We start from the raw sequence: 15,836 nt of genomic DNA on the forward strand, positions 1-15,836 counted from the left end.
TCAGACAGGACAAGTCAAAAGTGACAGGGAAGTTTCAACTACATTTCCATGAACGTCTAGAATCTCCACTGAAAAGGGGCTCATGAATATATTCTCATGTAAAATAGTTTGCATATGCTCCGGCAGGTGGAGGACTTTTGACAAGTGGTCAGAGATGAATAAATCCCTAGACTGACTACCCAAAAAATAGGGTCAGCCGCCAGAGTCCTGCACTCTGTGCCGGAACCCGGGATTGAACCGGGGGCCTTTAGATCTTCAGTCTAACGCTCTCCCAACTGAGCTATTCCGGCCGACGAGCAAACCTGTCGTTTCAAACGAACTGTATATAGAGCCAGCCAATTGTCTTGTGTCCAAATGAAGGCTGTGTTTTCATTTGAAATTGCTTTGCAGACCACTGAACGTATATTCTTGTGCTGACCAGTCATTCGTCAGACAGGACAAGTCAAAAGTGACAGGGAAGTTTCAACTACATTTCCATGAACGTCTAGAATCTCTACTGAAAAGGGGCTCATGAATATATTCTCACGTAAAATAGTTTGCATATGCTCCGGCAGGTGGATGACTTTTGACAAGTGGTCAGAGATGAATAAATCCCTAGACTGACTACCCAAAAAATAGGGTCAGCCGCCAGAGTCCTGCACTCTGTGCCGGAACCCGGGATTGAACCGGGGGCCTTTAGATCTTCAGTCTAACGCTCTCCCAACTGAGCTATTCCGGCCGACGAGCAAACCTGTCGTTTCAAACGAACTGTATATAGAGCCAGCCAATTGTCTTGTGTCCAAATGAAGGCTGTGTTTTCATTTGAAATTGCTTTGCAGACCACTGAACGTATATTCTTGTGCTGACCAGTCATTCGTCAGACAGGACAAGTCAAAAGTGACAGGGAAGTTTCAACTACATTTCCATGAACGTCTAGAATCTCCACTGAAAAGGGGCTCATGAATATATTCTCATGTAAAATAGTTTGCATATGCTCCGGCAGGTGGATGACTTTTGACAAGTGGTCAGAGATGAATAAATCCCTAGACTGACTACCCAAAAAATAGGGTCAGCCGCCACAGTCCTGCACTCTGTGCCGGAACCCGGGATTGAACCGGGGGCCTTTAGATCTTCAGTCTAACGCTCTCCCAACTGAGCTATTCCGGCCGACGAGCAAACCTGTCGTTTCAAACGAACTGTATATAGAGCCAGCCAATTGTCTTGTGTCCAAATGAAGGCTGTGTTTTCATTTGAAATTGCTTTGCAGACCACTGAACGTATATTCTTGTGCTGACCAGTCATTCGTCAGACAGGACAAGTCAAAAGTGACAGGGAAGTTTCAACTACATTTCCATGAACGTCTAGAATCTCCACTGAAAAGGGGCTCATGAATATATTCTCATGTAAAATAGTTTGCATATGCTCCGGCAGGTGGAGGACTTTTGACAAGTGGTCAGAGATGAATAAATCCCTAGACTGACTACCCAAAAAATAGGGTCAGCCGCCAGAGTCCTGCACTCTGTGCCGGAACCCGGGATTGAACCGGGGGCCTTTAGATCTTCAGTCTAACGCTCTCCCAACTGAGCTATTCCGGCCGACGAGCAAACCTGTCGTTTCAAACGAACTGTATATAGAGCCAGCCAATTGTCTTGTGTCCAAATGAAGGCTGTGTTTTCATTTGAAATTGCTTTGCAGACCACTGAACGTATATTCTTGTGCTGACCAGTCATTCGTCAGACAGGACAAGTCAAAAGTGACAGGGAAGTTTCAACTACATTTCCATGAACGTCTAGAATCTCCACTGAAAAGGGGCTCATGAATATATTCTCATGTAAAATAGTTTGCATATGCTCCGGCAGGTGGATGACTTTTGACAAGTGGTCAGAGATGAATAAATCCCTAGACTGACTACCCAATAAATAGGGTCAGCCGCCAGAGTCCTGCACTCTGTGCCGGAACCCGGGATTGAACCGGGGGCCTTTAGATCTTCAGTCTAACGCTCTCCCAACTGAGCTATTCCGGCCGACGAGCAATCCTGTCGTTTCAAACGAACTGTATATAGAGCCAGCCAATTGTCTTGTGTCCAAATGAAGGCTGTGTTTTCATTTGAAATTGCTTTGCAGACCACTGAACGTATATTCTTGTGCTGACCAGTCATTCGTCAGACAGGACAAGTCAAAAGTGACAGGGAAGTTTCAACTACATTTCCATGAACGTCTAGAATCTCCACTGAAAAGGGGCTCATGAATATATTCTCATGTAAAATAGTTTGCATATGCTCCGGCAGGTGGAGGACTTTTGACAAGTGGTCAGAGATGAATAAATCCCTAGACTGACTACCCAAAAAATAGGGTCAGCCGCCAGAGTCCTGCACTCTGTGCCGGAACCCGGGATTGAACCGGGGGCCTTTAGATCTTCAGTCTAACGCTCTCCCAACTGAGCTATTCCGGCCGACGAGCAAACCTGTCGTTTCAAACGAACTGTATATAGAGCCAGCCAATTGTCTTGTGTCCAAATGAAGGCTGTGTTTTCATTTGAAATTGCTTTGCAGACCACTGAACGTATATTCTTGTGCTGACCAGTCATTCGTCAGACAGGACAAGTCAAAAGTGACAGGGAAGTTTCAACTACATTTCCATGAACGTCTAGAATCTCCACTGAAAAGGGGCTCATGAATATATTCTCATGTAAAATAGTTTGCATATGCTCCGGCAGGTGGAGGACTTTTGACAAGTGGTCAGAGATGAATAAATCCCTAGACTGACTACCCAATAAATAGGGTCAGCCGCCAGAGTCCTGCACTCTGTGCCGGAACCCGGGATTGAACCGGGGGCCTTTAGATCTTCAGTCTAACGCTCTCCCAACTGAGCTATTCCGGCCGACGAGCAATCCTGTCGTTTCAAACGAACTGTATATAGAGCCAGCCAATTGTCTTGTGTCCAAATGAAGGCTGTGTTTTCATTTGAAATTGCTTTGCAGACCACTGAACGTATATTCTTGTGCTGACCAGTCATTCGTCAGACAGGACAAGTCAAAAGTGACAGGGAAGTTTCAACTACATGTCCATGAACGTCTAGAATCTCCACTGAAAAGGGGCTCATGAATATATTCTCACGTAAAATAGTTTGCATATGCTCCGGCAGGTGGATGACTTTTGACAAGTGGTCAGAGATGAATAAATCCCTAGACTGACTACCCAAAAAATAGGGTCAGCCGCCAGAGTCCTGCACTCTGTGCCGGAACCCGGGATTGAACCGGGGGCCTTTAGATCTTCAGTCTAACGCTCTCCCAACTGAGCTATTCCGGCCGACGAGCAAACCTGTCGTTTCAAACGAACTGTATATAGAGCCAGCCAATTGTCTTGTGTCCAAATGAAGGCTGTGTTTTCATTTGAAATTGCTTTGCAGACCACTGAACGTATATTCTTGTGCTGACCAGTCATTCGTCAGACAGGACAAGTCAAAAGTGACAGGGAAGTTTCAACTACATTTCCATGAACGTCTAGAATCTCCACTGAAAAGGGGCTCATGAATATATTCTCATGTAAAATAGTTTGCATATGCTCCGGCAGGTGGAGGACTTTTGACAAGTGGTAAGAGATGAATAAATCCCTAGACTGACTACCCAAAAAATAGGGTCAGCCGCCAGAGTCCTGCACTCTGTGCCGGAACCCGGGATTGAACCGGGGGCCTTTAGATCTTCAGTCTAACGCTCTCCCAACTGAGCTATTCCGGCCGACGAGCAAACCTGTCGTTTCAAACGAACTGTATATAGAGCCAGCCAATTGTCTTGTGTCCAAATGAAGGCTGTGTTTTCATTTGAAATTGCTTTGCAGACCACTGAACGTATATTCTTGTGCTGACCAGTCATTCGTCAGACAGGACAAGTCAAAAGTGACAGGGAAGTTCCAACTACATTTCCATGAAAGTCTAGAATCTCTACTGAAAAGGGGCTCATGAATATATTCTCATGTAAAATAGTTTGCATATGCTCCGGCAGGTGGATGACTTTTGACAAGTGGTCAGAGATGAATAAATCCCTAGACTGACTACCCAAAAAATAGGGTCAGCCGCCAGAGTCCTGCACTCTGTGCCGGAACCCGGGATTGAACCGGGGGCCTTTAGATCTTCAGTCTAACGCTCTCCCAACTGAGCTATTCCGGCCGACGAGCAAACCTGTCGTTTCAAACGAACTGTATATAGAGCCAGCCAATTGTCTTGTGTCCAAATGAAGGCTGTGTTTTCATTTGAAATTGCTTTGCAGACCACTGAACGTATATTCTTGTGCTGACCAGTCATTCGTCAGACAGGACAAGTCAAAAGTGACAGGGAAGTTTCAACTACATTTCCATGAACGTCTAGAATCTCCACTGAAAAGGGGCTCATGAATATATTCTCATGTAAAATAGTTTGCATATGCTCCGGCAGGTGGATGACTTTTGACAAGTGGTCAGAGATGAATAAATCCCTAGACTGACTACCCAAAAAATAGGGTCAGCCGCCAGAGTCCTGCACTCTGTGCCGGAACCCGGGATTGAACCGGGGGCCTTTAGATCTTCAGTCTAACGCTCTCCCAACTGAGCTATTCCGGCCGACGAGCAAACCTGTCGTTTCAAACGAACTGTATATAGAGCCAGCCAATTGTCTTGTGTCCAAATGAAGGCTGTGTTTTCATTTGAAATTGCTTTGCAGACCACTGAACGTATATTCTTGTGCTGACCAGTCATTCGTCAGACAGGACAAGTCAAAAGTGACAGGGAAGTTTCAACTACATTTCCATGAACGTCTAGAATCTCTACTGAAAAGGGGCTCATGAATATATTCTCATGTAAAATAGTTTGCATATGCTCCGGCAGGTGGATGACTTTTGACAAGTGGTCAGAGATGAATAAATCCCTAGACTGACTACCCAAAAAATAGGGTCAGCCGCCAGAGTCCTGCACTCTGTGCCGGAACACGGGATTGAACCGGGGGCCTTTAGATCTTCAGTCTAACGCTCTCCCAACTGAGCTATTCCGGCCGACGAGCAAACCTGTCGTTTCAAACGAACTGTATATAGAGCCAGCCAATTGTCTTGTGTCCAAATGAAGGCTGTGTTTTCATTTGAAATTGCTTTGCAGACCACTGAACGTATATTCTTGTGCTGACCAGTCATTCGTCAGACAGGACAAGTCAAAAGTGACAGGGAAGTTTCAACTACATTTCCATGAACGTCTAGAATCTCCACTGAAAAGGGGCTCATGAATATATTCTCATGTAAAATAGTTTGCATATGCTCCGGCAGGTGGAGGACTTTTGACAAGTGGTCAGAGATGAATAAATCCCTAGACTGACTACCCAAAAAATAGGGTCAGCCGCCAGAGTCCTGCACTCTGTGCCGGAACCCGGGATTGAACCGGGGGCCTTTAGATCTTCAGTCTAACGCTCTCCCAACTGAGCTATTCCGGCCGACGAGCAAACCTGTCGTTTCAAACGAACTGTATATAGAGCCAGCCAATTGTCTTGTGTCCAAATGAAGGCTGTGTTTTCATTTGAAATTGCTTTGCAGACCACTGAACGTATATTCTTGTGCTGACCAGTCATTCGTCAGACAGGACAAGTCAAAAGTGACAGGGAAGTTTCAACTACATTTCCATGAACGTCTAGAATCTCTACTGAAAAGGGGCTCATGAATATATTCTCATGTAAAATAGTTTGCATATGCTCCGGCAGGTGGATGACTTTTGACAAGTGGTCAGAGATGAATAAATCCCTAGACTGACTACCCAAAAAATAGGGTCAGCCGCCAGAGTCCTGCACTCTGTGCCGGAACCCGGGATTGAACCGGGGGCCTTTAGATCTTCAGTCTAACGCTCTCCCAACTGAGCTATTCCGGCCGACGAGCAAACCTGTCGTTTCAAACGAACTGTATATAGAGCCAGCCAATTGTCTTGTGTCCAAATGAAGGCTGTGTTTTCATTTGAAATTGCTTTGCAGACCACTGAACGTATATTCTTGTGCTGACCAGTCATTCGTCAGACAGGACAAGTCAAAAGTGACAGGGAAGTTTCAACTACATTTCCATGAACGTCTAGAATCTCCACTGAAAAGGGGCTCATGAATATATTCTCATGTAAAATAGTTTGCATATGCTCCGGCAGGTGGATGACTTTTGACAAGTGGTCAGAGATGAATAAATCCCTAGACTGACTACCCAATAAATAGGGTCAGCCGCCAGAGTCCTGCACTCTGTGCCGGAACCCGGGATTGAACCGGGGGCCTTTAGATCTTCAGTCTAACGCTCTCCCAACTGAGCTATTCCGGCCGACGAGCAATCCTGTCGTTTCAAACGAACTGTATATAGAGCCAGCCAATTGTCTTGTGTCCAAATGAAGGCTGTGTTTTCATTTGAAATTGCTTTGCAGACCACTGAACGTATATTCTTGTGCTGACCAGTCATTCGTCAGACAGGACAAGTCAAAAGTGACAGGGAAGTTTCAACTACATGTCCATGAACGTCTAGAATCTCCACTGAAAAGGGGCTCATGAATATATTCTCACGTAAAATAGTTTGCATATGCTCCGGCAGGTGGATGACTTTTGACAAGTGGTCAGAGATGAATAAATCCCTAGACTGACTACCCAAAAAATAGGGTCAGCCGCCAGAGTCCTGCACTCTGTGCCGGAACCCGGGATTGAACCGGGGGCCTTTAGATCTTCAGTCTAACGCTCTCCCAACTGAGCTATTCCGGCCGACGAGCAAACCTGTCGTTTCAAACGAACTGTATATAGAGCCAGCCAATTGTCTTGTGTCCAAATGAAGGCTGTGTTTTCATTTGAAATTGCTTTGCAGACCACTGAACGTATATTCTTGTGCTGACCAGTCATTCGTCAGACAGGACAAGTCAAAAGTGACAGGGAAGTTTCAACTACATTTCCATGAACGTCTAGAATCTCCACTGAAAAGGGGCTCATGAATATATTCTCATGTAAAATAGTTTGCATATGCTCCGGCAGGTGGATGACTTTTGACAAGTGGTAAGAGATGAATAAATCCCTAGACTGACTACCCAAAAAATAGGGTCAGCCGCCAGAGTCCTGCACTCTGTGCCGGAACCCGGGATTGAACCGGGGGCCTTTAGATCTTCAGTCTAACGCTCTCCCAACTGAGCTATTCCGGCCGACGAGCAAACCTGTCGTTTCAAACGAACTGTATATAGAGCCAGCCAATTGTCTTGTGTCCAAATGAAGGCTGTGTTTTCATTTGAAATTGCTTTGCAGACCACTGAACGTATATTCTTGTGCTGACCAGTCATTCGTCAGACAGGACAAGTCAAAAGTGACAGGGAAGTTCCAACTACATTTCCATGAACGTCTAGAATCTCTACTGAAAAGGGGCTCATGAATATATTCTCATGTAAAATAGTTTGCATATGCTCCGGCAGGTGGATGACTTTTGACAAGTGGTCAGAGATGAATAAATCCCTAGACTGACTACCCAAAAAATAGGGTCAGCCGCCAGAGTCCTGCACTCTGTGCCGGAACCCGGGATTGAACCGGGGGCCTTTAGATCTTCAGTCTAACGCTCTCCCAACTGAGCTATTCCGGCCGACGAGCAAACCTGTCGTTTCAAACGAACTGTATATAGAGCCAGCCAATTGTCTTGTGTCCAAATGAAGGCTGTGTTTTCATTTGAAATTGCTTTGCAGACCACTGAACGTATATTCTTGTGCTGACCAGTCATTCGTCAGACAGGACAAGTCAAAAGTGACAGGGAAGTTTCAACTACATTTCCATGAACGTCTAGAATCTCCACTGAAAAGGGGCTCATGAATATATTCTCATGTAAAATAGTTTGCATATGCTCCGGCAGGTGGAGGACTTTTGACAAGTGGTCAGAGATGAATAAATCCCTAGACTGACTACCCAAAAAATAGGGTCAGCCGCCAGAGTCCTGCACTCTGTGCCGGAACCCGGGATTGAACCGGGGGCCTTTAGATCTTCAGTCTAACGCTCTCCCAACTGAGCTATTCCGGCCGACGAGCAAACCTGTCGTTTCAAACGAACTGTATATAGAGCCAGCCAATTGTCTTGTGTCCAAATGAAGGCTGTGTTTTCATTTGAAATTGCTTTGCAGACCACTGAACGTATATTCTTGTGCTGACCAGTCATTCGTCAGACAGGACAAGTCAAAAGTGACAGGGAAGTTTCAACTACATTTCCATGAACGTCTAGAATCTCTACTGAAAAGGGGCTCATGAATATATTCTCATGTAAAATAGTTTGCATATGCTCCGGCAGGTGGATGACTTTTGACAAGTGGTCAGAGATGAATAAATCCCTAGACTGACTACCCAAAAAATAGGGTCAGCCGCCAGAGTCCTGCACTCTGTGCCGGAACCCGGGATTGAACCGGGGGCCTTTAGATCTTCAGTCTAACGCTCTCCCAACTGAGCTATTCCGGCCGACGAGCAAACCTGTCGTTTCAAACGAACTGTATATAGAGCCAGCCAATTGTCTTGTGTCCAAATGAAGGCTGTGTTTTCATTTGAAATTGCTTTGCAGACCACTGAACGTATATTCTTGTGCTGACCAGTCATTCGTCAGACAGGACAAGTCAAAAGTGACAGGGAAGTTTCAACTACATTTCCATGAACGTCTAGAATCTCCACTGAAAAGGGGCTCATGAATATATTCTCATGTAAAATAGTTTGCATATGCTCCGGCAGGTGGATGACTTTTGACAAGTGGTCAGAGATGAATAAATCCCTAGACTGACTACCCAAAAAATAGGGTCAGCCGCCAGAGTCCTGCACTCTGTGCCGGAACCCGGGATTGAACCGGGGGCCTTTAGATCTTCAGTCTAACGCTCTCCCAACTGAGCTATTCCGGCCGACGAGCAAACCTGTCGTTTCAAACGAACTGTATATAGAGCCAGCCAATTGTCTTGTGTCCAAATGAAGGCTGTGTTTTCATTTGAAATTGCTTTGCAGACCACTGAACGTATATTCTTGTGCTGACCAGTCATTCGTCAGACAGGACAAGTCAAAAGTGACAGGGAAGTTTCAACTACATTTCCATGAACGTCTAGAATCTCCACTGAAAAGGGGCTCATGAATATATTCTCATGTAAAATAGTTTGCATATGCTCCGGCAGGTGGATGACTTTTGACAAGTGGTCAGAGATGAATAAATCCCTAGACTGACTACCCAAAAAATAGGGTCAGCCGCCAGAGTCCTGCACTCTGTGCCGGAACCCGGGATTGAACCGGGGGCCTTTAGATCTTCAGTCTAACGCTCTCCCAACTGAGTTATTCCGGCCGACGAGCAAACCTGTCGTTTCAAACGAACTGTATATAGAGCCAGCCAATTGTCTTGTGTCCAAATGAAGGCTGTGTTTTCATTTGAAATTGCTTTGCAGACCACTGAACGTATATTCTTGTGCTGACCAGTCATTCGTCAGACAGGACAAGTCAAAAGTGACAGGGAAGTTTCAACTACATTTCCATGAACGTCTAGAATCTCCACTGAAAAGGGGCTCATGAATATATTCTCATGTAAAATAGTTTGCATATGCTCCGGCAGGTGGAGGACTTTTGACAAGTGGTCAGAGATGAATAAATCCCTAGACTGACTACCCAAAAAATAGGGTCAGCCGCCACAGTCCTGCACTCTGTGCCGGAACCCGGGATTGAACCGGGGGTCTTTAGATCTTCAGTCTAACGCTCTCCCAACTGAGCTATTCCGGCCGACGAGCAAACCTGTCGTTTCAAACGAACTGTATATAGAGCCAGCCAATTGTCTTGTGTCCAAATGAAGGCTGTGTTTTCATTTGAAATTGCTTTGCAGACCACTGAACGTATATTCTTGTGCTGACCAGTCATTCGTCAGACAGGACAAGTCAAAAGTGACAGGGAAGTTTCAACTACATTTCCATGAACGTCTAGAATCTCCACTGAAAAGGGGCTCATGAATATATTCTCATGTAAAATAGTTTGCATATGCTCCGGCAGGTGGATGACTTTTGACAAGTGGTCAGAGATGAATAAATCCCTAGACTGACTACCCAAAAAATAGGGTCAGCCGCCACAGTCCTGCACTCTGTGCCGGAACCCGGGATTGAACCGGGGGCCTTTAGATCTTCAGTCTAACGCTCTCCCAACTGAGCTATTCCGGCCGACGAGCAAACCTGTCGTTTCAAACGAACTGTATATAGAGCCAGCCAATTGTCTTGTGTCCAAATGAAGGCTGTGTTTTCATTTGAAATTGCTTTGCAGACCACTGAACGTATATTCTTGTGCTGACCAGTCATTCGTCAGACAGGACAAGTCAAAAGTGACAGGGAAGTTTCAACTACATTTCCATGAACGTCTAGAATCTCTACTGAAAAGGGGCTCATGAATATATTCTCATGTAAAATAGTTTGCATATGCTCCGGCAGGTGGAGGACTTTTGACAAGTGGTCAGAGATGAATAAATCCCTAGACTGACTACCCAAAAAATAGGGTCAGCCGCCAGAGTCCTGCACTCTGTGCCGGAACACGGGATTGAACCGGGGGCCTTTAGATCTTCAGTCTAACGCTCTCCCAACTGAGCTATTCCGGCCGACGAGCAAACCTGTCGTTTCAAACGAACTGTATATAGAGCCAGCCAATTGTCTTGTGTCCAAATGAAGGCTGTGTTTTCATTTGAAATTGCTTTGCAGACCACTGAACGTATATTCTTGTGCTGACCAGTCATTCGTCAGACAGGACAAGTCAAAAGTGACAGGGAAGTTTCAACTACATTTCCATGAACGTCTAGAATCTCCACTGAAAAGGGGCTCATGAATATATTCTCATGTAAAATAGTTTGCATATGCTCCGGCAGGTGGAGGACTTTTGACAAGTGGTCAGAGATGAATAAATCCCTAGACTGACTACCCAAAAAATAGGGTCAGCCGCCAGAGTCCTGCACTCTGTGCCGGAACCCGGGATTGAACCGGGGGCCTTTAGATCTTCAGTCTAACGCTCTCCCAACTGAGCTATTCCGGCCGACGAGCAAACCTGTCGTTTCAAACGAACTGTATATAGAGCCAGCCAATTGTCTTGTGTCCAAATGAAGGCTGTGTTTTCATTTGAAATTGCTTTGCAGACCACTGAACGTATATTCTTGTGCTGACCAGTCATTCGTCAGACAGGACAAGTCAAAAGTGACAGGGAAGTTTCAACTACATTTCCATGAACGTCTAGAATCTCCACTGAAAAGGGGCTCATGAATATATTCTCATGTAAAATAGTTTGCATATGCTCCGGCAGGTGGATGACTTTTGACAAGTGGTCAGAGATGAATAAATCCCTAGACTGACTACCCAAAAAATAGGGTCAGCCGCCACAGTCCTGCACTCTGTGCCGGAACCCGGGATTGAACCGGGGGCCTTTAGATCTTCAGTCTAACGCTCTCCCAACTGAGCTATTCCGGCCGACGAGCAAACCTGTCGTTTCAAACGAACTGTATATAGAGCCAGCCAATTGTCTTGTGTCCAAATGAAGGCTGTGTTTTCATTTGAAATTGCTTTGCAGACCACTGAACGTATATTCTTGTGCTGACCAGTCATTCGTCAGACAGGACAAGTCAAAAGTGACAGGGAAGTTTCAACTACATTTCCATGAACGTCTAGAATCTCTACTGAAAAGGGGCTCATGAATATATTCTCATGTAAAATAGTTTGCATATGCTCCGGCAGGTGGATGACTTTTGACAAGTGGTCAGAGATGAATAAATCCCTAGACTGACTACCCAAAAAATAGGGTCAGCCGCCAGAGTCCTGCACTCTGTGCCGGAACACGGGATTGAACCGGGGGCCTTTAGATCTTCAGTCTAACGCTCTCCCAACTGAGCTATTCCGGCCGACGAGCAAACCTGTCGTTTCAAACGAACTGTATATAGAGCCAGCCAATTGTCTTGTGTCCAAATGAAGGCTGTGTTTTCATTTGAAATTGCTTTGCAGACCACTGAACGTATATTCTTGTGCTGACCAGTCATTCGTCAGACAGGACAAGTCAAAAGTGACAGGGAAGTTTCAACTACATTTCCATGAACGTCTAGAATCTCTACTGAAAAGGGGCTCATGAATATATTCTCATGTAAAATAGTTTGCATATGCTCCGGCAGGTGGAGGACTTTTGACAAGTGGTCAGAGATGAATAAATCCCTAGACTGACTACCCAAAAAATAGGGTCAGCCGCCAGAGTCCTGCACTCTGTGCCGGAACCCGGGATTGAACCGGGGGCCTTTAGATCTTCAGTCTAACGCTCTCCCAACTGAGCTATTCCGGCCGACGAGCAAACCTGTCGTTTCAAACGAACTGTATATAGAGCCAGCCAATTGTCTTGTGTCCAAATGAAGGCTGTGTTTTCATTTGAAATTGCTTTGCAGACCACTGAACGTATATTCTTGTGCTGACCAGTCATTCGTCAGACAGGACAAGTCAAAAGTGACAGGGAAGTTTCAACTACATTTCCATGAACGTCTAGAATCTCCACTGAAAAGGGGCTCATGAATATATTCTCATGTAAAATAGTTTGCATATGCTCCGGCAGGTGGATGACTTTTGACAAGTGGTCAGAGATGAATAAATCCCTAGACTGACTACCCAAAAAATAGGGTCAGCCGCCAGAGTCCTGCACTCTGTGCCGGAACCCGGGATTGAACCGGGGGCCTTTAGATCTTCAGTCTAACGCTCTCCCAACTGAGTTATTCCGGCCGACGAGCAAACCTGTCGTTTCAAACGAACTGTATATAGAGCCAGCCAATTGTCTTGTGTCCAAATGAAGGCTGTGTTTTCATTTGAAATTGCTTTGCAGACCACTGAACGTATATTCTTGTGCTGACCAGTCATTCGTCAGACAGGACAAGTCAAAAGTGACAGGGAAGTTTCAACTACATTTCCATGAACGTCTAGAATCTCCACTGAAAAGGGGCTCATGAATATATTCTCATGTAAAATAGTTTGCATATGCTCCGGCAGGTGGAGGACTTTTGACAAGTGGTCAGAGATGAATAAATCCCTAGACTGACTACCCAAAAAATAGGGTCAGCCGCCACAGTCCTGCACTCTGTGCCGGAACCCGGGATTGAACCGGGGGTCTTTAGATCTTCAGTCTAACGCTCTCCCAACTGAGCTATTCCGGCCGACGAGCAAACCTGTCGTTTCAAACGAACTGTATATAGAGCCAGCCAATTGTCTTGTGTCCAAATGAAGGCTGTGTTTTCATTTGAAATTGCTTTGCAGACCACTGAACGTATATTCTTGTGCTGACCAGTCATTCGTCAGACAGGACAAGTCAAAAGTGACAGGGAAGTTTCAACTACATTTCCATGAACGTCTAGAATCTCCACTGAAAAGGGGCTCATGAATATATTCTCATGTAAAATAGTTTGCATATGCTCCGGCAGGTGGATGACTTTTGACAAGTGGTCAGAGATGAATAAATCCCTAGACTGACTACCCAAAAAATAGGGTCAGCCGCCACAGTCCTGCACTCTGTGCCGGAACCCGGGATTGAACCGGGGGCCTTTAGATCTTCAGTCTAACGCTCTCCCAACTGAGCTATTCCGGCCGACGAGCAAACCTGTCGTTTCAAACGAACTGTATATAGAGCCAGCCAATTGTCTTGTGTCCAAATGAAGGCTGTGTTTTCATTTGAAATTGCTTTGCAGACCACTGAACGTATATTCTTGTGCTGACCAGTCATTCGTCAGACAGGACAAGTCAAAAGTGACAGGGAAGTTTCAACTACATTTCCATGAACGTCTAGAATCTCTACTGAAAAGGGGCTCATGAATATATTCTCATGTAAAATAGTTTGCATATGCTCCGGCAGGTGGAGGACTTTTGACAAGTGGTCAGAGATGAATAAATCCCTAGACTGACTACCCAAAAAATAGGGTCAGCCGCCAGAGTCCTGCACTCTGTGCCGGAACACGGGATTGAACCGGGGGCCTTTAGATCTTCAGTCTAACGCTCTCCCAACTGAGCTATTCCGGCCGACGAGCAAACCTGTCGTTTCAAACGAACTGTATATAGAGCCAGCCAATTGTCTTGTGTCCAAATGAAGGCTGTGTTTTCATTTGAAATTGCTTTGCAGACCACTGAACGTATATTCTTGTGCTGACCAGTCATTCGTCAGACAGGACAAGTCAAAAGTGACAGGGAAGTTTCAACTACATTTCCATGAACGTCTAGAATCTCCACTGAAAAGGGGCTCATGAATATATTCTCATGTAAAATAGTTTGCATATGCTCCGGCAGGTGGAGGACTTTTGACAAGTGGTCAGAGATGAATAAATCCCTAGACTGACTACCCAAAAAATAGGGTCAGCCGCCAGAGTCCTGCACTCTGTGCCGGAACCCGGGATTGAACCGGGGGCCTTTAGATCTTCAGTCTAACGCTCTCCCAACTGAGCTATTCCGGCCGACGAGCAAACCTGTCGTTTCAAACGAACTGTATATAGAGCCAGCCAATTGTCTTGTGTCCAAATGAAGGCTGTGTTTTCATTTGAAATTGCTTTGCAGACCACTGAACGTATATTCTTGTGCTGACCAGTCATTCGTCAGACAGGACAAGTCAAAAGTGACAGGGAAGTTTCAACTACATTTCCATGAACGTCTAGAATCTCCACTGAAAAGGGGCTCATGAATATATTCTCATGTAAAATAGTTTGCATATGCTCCGGCAGGTGGATGACTTTTGACAAGTGGTCAGAGATGAATAAATCCCTAGACTGACTACCCAAAAAATAGGGTCAGCCGCCACAGTCCTGCACTCTGTGCCGGAACCCGGGATTGAACCGGGGGCCTTTAGATCTTCAGTCTAACGCTCTCCCAACTGAGCTATTCCGGCCGACGAGCAAACCTGTCGTTTCAAACGAACTGTATATAGAGCCAGCCAATTGTCTTGTGTCCAAATGAAGGCTGTGTTTTCATTTGAAATTGCTTTGCAGACCACTGAACGTATATTCTTGTGCTGACCAGTCATTCGTCAGACAGGACAAGTCAAAAGTGACAGGGAAGTTTCAACTACATTTCCATGAACGTCTAGAATCTCTACTGAAAAGGGGCTCATGAATATATTCTCATGTAAAATAGTTTGCATATGCTCCGGCAGGTGGATGACTTTTGACAAGTGGTCAGAGATGAATAAATCCCTAGACTGACTACCCAAAAAATAGGGTCAGCCGCCAGAGTCCTGCACTCTGTGCCGGAACACGGGATTGAACCGGGGGCCTTTAGATCTTCAGTCTAACGCTCTCCCAACTGAGCTATTCCGGCCGACGAGCAAACCTGTCGTTTCAAACGAACTGTATATAGAGCCAGCCAATTGTCTTGTGTCCAAATGAAGGCTGTGTTTTCATTTGAAATTGCTTTGCAGACCACTGAACGTATATTCTTGTGCTGACCAGTCATTCGTCAGACAGGACAAGTCAAAAGTGACAGGGAAGTTTCAACTACATTTCCATGAACGTCTAGAATCTCTACTGAAAAGGGGCTCATGAATATATTCTCATGTAAAATAGTTTGCATATGCTCCGGCAGGTGGAGGACTTTTGACAAGTGGTCAGAGATGAATAAATCCCTAGACTGACTACCCAAAAAATAGGGTCAGCCGCCAGAGTCCTGCACTCTGTGCCGGAACCCGGGATTGAACCGGGGGCCTTTAGATCTTCAGTCTAACGCTCTCCCAACTGAGCTATTCCGGCCGACGAGCAAACCTGTCGTTTCAAACGAACTGTATATAGAGCCAGCCAATTGTCTTGTGTCCAAATGAAGGCTGTGTTTTCATTTGAAATTGCTTTGCAGACCACTGAACGTATATTCTTGTGCTGACCAGTCATTCG

At 45.5% G+C, this 15,836-nt stretch overlaps 28 non-coding genes across 28 annotated transcripts; all 28 read right to left on the minus strand.

The window, feature by feature from the left end:
• Positions 1-217: 217 nt before the first annotated feature.
• Positions 218-290, minus strand: Trnaf-gaa (transfer RNA phenylalanine (anticodon GAA)). Its single transcript has one exon. It is a non-coding gene; the product is annotated as a tRNA-Phe (tRNA).
• Positions 291-645: 355 nt separating this feature from the next.
• Positions 646-718, minus strand: Trnaf-gaa (transfer RNA phenylalanine (anticodon GAA)). The gene has a single exon. It is a non-coding gene; the product is annotated as a tRNA-Phe (tRNA).
• Positions 719-1,073: 355 nt separating this feature from the next.
• Positions 1,074-1,146, minus strand: Trnaf-gaa (transfer RNA phenylalanine (anticodon GAA)). The gene has a single exon. It is a non-coding gene; the product is annotated as a tRNA-Phe (tRNA).
• Positions 1,147-1,501: 355 nt separating this feature from the next.
• On the minus strand, positions 1,502-1,574 carry Trnaf-gaa (transfer RNA phenylalanine (anticodon GAA)). The gene has a single exon. It is a non-coding gene; the product is annotated as a tRNA-Phe (tRNA).
• Positions 1,575-1,929: 355 nt separating this feature from the next.
• Positions 1,930-2,002, minus strand: Trnaf-gaa (transfer RNA phenylalanine (anticodon GAA)). Its single transcript has one exon. It is a non-coding gene; the product is annotated as a tRNA-Phe (tRNA).
• A 355-nt stretch (positions 2,003-2,357) lies between these two features.
• On the minus strand, positions 2,358-2,430 carry Trnaf-gaa (transfer RNA phenylalanine (anticodon GAA)). The gene has a single exon. It is a non-coding gene; the product is annotated as a tRNA-Phe (tRNA).
• A 355-nt stretch (positions 2,431-2,785) lies between these two features.
• Trnaf-gaa (transfer RNA phenylalanine (anticodon GAA)) lies at positions 2,786-2,858 on the minus strand. Its single transcript has one exon. It is a non-coding gene; the product is annotated as a tRNA-Phe (tRNA).
• Positions 2,859-3,213: 355 nt separating this feature from the next.
• On the minus strand, positions 3,214-3,286 carry Trnaf-gaa (transfer RNA phenylalanine (anticodon GAA)). Its single transcript has one exon. It is a non-coding gene; the product is annotated as a tRNA-Phe (tRNA).
• A 355-nt stretch (positions 3,287-3,641) lies between these two features.
• Trnaf-gaa (transfer RNA phenylalanine (anticodon GAA)) lies at positions 3,642-3,714 on the minus strand. The gene has a single exon. It is a non-coding gene; the product is annotated as a tRNA-Phe (tRNA).
• A 355-nt stretch (positions 3,715-4,069) lies between these two features.
• On the minus strand, positions 4,070-4,142 carry Trnaf-gaa (transfer RNA phenylalanine (anticodon GAA)). Its single transcript has one exon. It is a non-coding gene; the product is annotated as a tRNA-Phe (tRNA).
• A 355-nt stretch (positions 4,143-4,497) lies between these two features.
• Positions 4,498-4,570, minus strand: Trnaf-gaa (transfer RNA phenylalanine (anticodon GAA)). The gene has a single exon. It is a non-coding gene; the product is annotated as a tRNA-Phe (tRNA).
• A 783-nt stretch (positions 4,571-5,353) lies between these two features.
• Trnaf-gaa (transfer RNA phenylalanine (anticodon GAA)) lies at positions 5,354-5,426 on the minus strand. The gene has a single exon. It is a non-coding gene; the product is annotated as a tRNA-Phe (tRNA).
• Positions 5,427-5,781: 355 nt separating this feature from the next.
• Trnaf-gaa (transfer RNA phenylalanine (anticodon GAA)) lies at positions 5,782-5,854 on the minus strand. Its single transcript has one exon. It is a non-coding gene; the product is annotated as a tRNA-Phe (tRNA).
• Positions 5,855-6,209: 355 nt separating this feature from the next.
• Positions 6,210-6,282, minus strand: Trnaf-gaa (transfer RNA phenylalanine (anticodon GAA)). Its single transcript has one exon. It is a non-coding gene; the product is annotated as a tRNA-Phe (tRNA).
• A 355-nt stretch (positions 6,283-6,637) lies between these two features.
• Trnaf-gaa (transfer RNA phenylalanine (anticodon GAA)) lies at positions 6,638-6,710 on the minus strand. Its single transcript has one exon. It is a non-coding gene; the product is annotated as a tRNA-Phe (tRNA).
• Positions 6,711-7,065: 355 nt separating this feature from the next.
• Trnaf-gaa (transfer RNA phenylalanine (anticodon GAA)) lies at positions 7,066-7,138 on the minus strand. The gene has a single exon. It is a non-coding gene; the product is annotated as a tRNA-Phe (tRNA).
• Positions 7,139-7,493: 355 nt separating this feature from the next.
• Positions 7,494-7,566, minus strand: Trnaf-gaa (transfer RNA phenylalanine (anticodon GAA)). Its single transcript has one exon. It is a non-coding gene; the product is annotated as a tRNA-Phe (tRNA).
• Positions 7,567-7,921: 355 nt separating this feature from the next.
• Positions 7,922-7,994, minus strand: Trnaf-gaa (transfer RNA phenylalanine (anticodon GAA)). Its single transcript has one exon. It is a non-coding gene; the product is annotated as a tRNA-Phe (tRNA).
• A 355-nt stretch (positions 7,995-8,349) lies between these two features.
• Positions 8,350-8,422, minus strand: Trnaf-gaa (transfer RNA phenylalanine (anticodon GAA)). The gene has a single exon. It is a non-coding gene; the product is annotated as a tRNA-Phe (tRNA).
• Positions 8,423-8,777: 355 nt separating this feature from the next.
• Positions 8,778-8,850, minus strand: Trnaf-gaa (transfer RNA phenylalanine (anticodon GAA)). The gene has a single exon. It is a non-coding gene; the product is annotated as a tRNA-Phe (tRNA).
• Positions 8,851-10,061: 1,211 nt separating this feature from the next.
• On the minus strand, positions 10,062-10,134 carry Trnaf-gaa (transfer RNA phenylalanine (anticodon GAA)). The gene has a single exon. It is a non-coding gene; the product is annotated as a tRNA-Phe (tRNA).
• A 783-nt stretch (positions 10,135-10,917) lies between these two features.
• On the minus strand, positions 10,918-10,990 carry Trnaf-gaa (transfer RNA phenylalanine (anticodon GAA)). The gene has a single exon. It is a non-coding gene; the product is annotated as a tRNA-Phe (tRNA).
• Positions 10,991-11,345: 355 nt separating this feature from the next.
• On the minus strand, positions 11,346-11,418 carry Trnaf-gaa (transfer RNA phenylalanine (anticodon GAA)). The gene has a single exon. It is a non-coding gene; the product is annotated as a tRNA-Phe (tRNA).
• A 783-nt stretch (positions 11,419-12,201) lies between these two features.
• Positions 12,202-12,274, minus strand: Trnaf-gaa (transfer RNA phenylalanine (anticodon GAA)). Its single transcript has one exon. It is a non-coding gene; the product is annotated as a tRNA-Phe (tRNA).
• Positions 12,275-13,485: 1,211 nt separating this feature from the next.
• Trnaf-gaa (transfer RNA phenylalanine (anticodon GAA)) lies at positions 13,486-13,558 on the minus strand. Its single transcript has one exon. It is a non-coding gene; the product is annotated as a tRNA-Phe (tRNA).
• A 783-nt stretch (positions 13,559-14,341) lies between these two features.
• Positions 14,342-14,414, minus strand: Trnaf-gaa (transfer RNA phenylalanine (anticodon GAA)). The gene has a single exon. It is a non-coding gene; the product is annotated as a tRNA-Phe (tRNA).
• Positions 14,415-14,769: 355 nt separating this feature from the next.
• Trnaf-gaa (transfer RNA phenylalanine (anticodon GAA)) lies at positions 14,770-14,842 on the minus strand. Its single transcript has one exon. It is a non-coding gene; the product is annotated as a tRNA-Phe (tRNA).
• A 783-nt stretch (positions 14,843-15,625) lies between these two features.
• Positions 15,626-15,698, minus strand: Trnaf-gaa (transfer RNA phenylalanine (anticodon GAA)). The gene has a single exon. It is a non-coding gene; the product is annotated as a tRNA-Phe (tRNA).
• Positions 15,699-15,836: the final 138 nt, after the last annotated feature.

Source organism: Haliotis asinina, chromosome 1, assembly GCF_037392515.1.
Source record: "Haliotis asinina isolate JCU_RB_2024 chromosome 1, JCU_Hal_asi_v2, whole genome shotgun sequence".
Taxonomy (NCBI): Eukaryota; Metazoa; Mollusca; class Gastropoda; order Lepetellida; family Haliotidae; genus Haliotis; species Haliotis asinina.